Source organism: Sinocyclocheilus anshuiensis, unplaced genomic scaffold (genome assembly GCF_001515605.1).
Source record: "Sinocyclocheilus anshuiensis isolate Anshui unplaced genomic scaffold, SAMN03320099.WGS_v1.1 scaffold492, whole genome shotgun sequence".
Lineage (NCBI taxonomy): Eukaryota > Metazoa > Chordata > Actinopteri > Cypriniformes > Cyprinidae > Sinocyclocheilus > Sinocyclocheilus anshuiensis.
This window is the reverse complement of record NW_015558605.1, coordinates 1-1,864: the sequence shown is the minus strand read 5'-3', so window position 1 is coordinate 1,864 and position 1,864 is coordinate 1.

The following is a 1,864-nucleotide window of genomic DNA, read 5'->3' as shown; positions in this document are numbered from 1 at the left end:
TTCCACACTCAGTCACGGCGTCATCAAACTACGCCTTTGTTTCTTTGTTTATTTTGAATATGCGCCCTCTAGCGGCGAAAATTACATATTGTGCCTTTAAAAAAAGATCACAGAGAATTTAATACATTAATAACCCTACAAGGTTGATGTACAAATCTACAGGTATTGATCATGCTAATGTTGTTAGAAGACAACTGCAATTACAAACGAATGTAGCTTATATGCCATTGCACAATTAATAACATTGCAACATGTTGTCTATTGATAGTTGCATATTTGCTTGTATTTGTGTTTTTGAGTAATCTCTGTGGCCCTAATAAAGGTTCATTTTATTGACAAACATAGTTCACTGTTTAACAGTAAAATAATGAGGCCTACAAGTTTTTGGCTATGGCATTAGAAAATGCATCAAACAAAAATATTAAATTTTCTTGTTTTTGGGGAAAAAAATTAAATGGTTCTAATTGTGTCTGATTGCACACAATTACCAAGAATTCAACTATGAATAACACTGGCAAGGATTTTTTTTTTTTTTTATCTGTGTGTGTGTGTTATGGAAGGCCGTAAAGACACGCGAGCGTCACTAACGGGAGCAGAAAGTGTCCGGCTTGACGGCTCCGTTTTCACCTCCGCCCCCGACTGCAAGCGGTTACTCTCGTTGATCGCCGTCTGTAGCCGTGCTTCAAGTCGAACGCACCTAAATACTTCTTTTGACGTTACGTGTACAGACGATATAACGTGTAGACGCGTAAACACAAGATTTCCGGTATCAAAATAAAAGTCACATCGACTAGCACTGTAAACCCTGCATTTTTTATTTATTTATCAGTGTATAATCTTTTATAACATTTAATTTAAATAAAGTATGTACAGTAATATATGTAATTTTATATATAATGTTTAGAATATCTAAAATTACTTAATTATAATTATATAATATATACAATTATATAATAATATAAAATATAATATTATTATATATATTATATTTTGACATTTGACAAAAGTCTTATGATTTTCATTTCAGTTTTCAAGGTAATTAAATAAGCAGTTTTCAACCACTTTAAAGTACATGAAAGTATGGTTGTAAAAACATGGTTTTATTCAAATGGTCAATTCCATAATCGAGCTGAGATAATAACACACACACAAAATATCATGATGTACTTATGTAGTGTTAGTGACAGTAAGAATACAATTACCTGGAAATAAGTTTGAAATTGTGATCCTGGTACTCCATACACAAAGCAATGGTGTCACCAGCATAGAAATACGGTGATGTATACAAATTTTCAAGGCCTCTTGTATTTCCAACTATGGTTTTTGAAGGAATGGTTTTTTTTTAATACACAGATATTAAAAAAATGTTAAGTGCCCATTTTTATCCATAAGGCTTTTTTTTCAGATAAATTTGGTCACTGCAACCTCAAAGATGTACATGCATTTTCATTTAGTTTGTGCAGATACAAATGGTAACATCAGGACATCGTACAGTTTTGTTTTCAATAGAATGGTTTCAAAATTTAAAAGAACACACTAGCTGATAAGCTTGTGAACTCATAACACAAAGAATTCATATTTAATTGATGCGTTGTAGCCAAGTATGGTGTCCAATACTCTGAATTGCTGCATTTCACCCATCCAGTGCACACACACAGCAGTGAGTATTGACCACACACACACACACACTGTGAACTCACACCCGGAGCAGTGCCCTGTTGAAAAAAACAGCATATGCTGGTTACGTATGTTTTGAAGCATGGCAGCTGAATTGAGCTGGTTTAAACTGAGGAATTGACCCTTCGCTAAGCCACGCCCGAAAACCGCCACAGGCCAATCGTGGCTTAGCAACCGTAACTAGGCG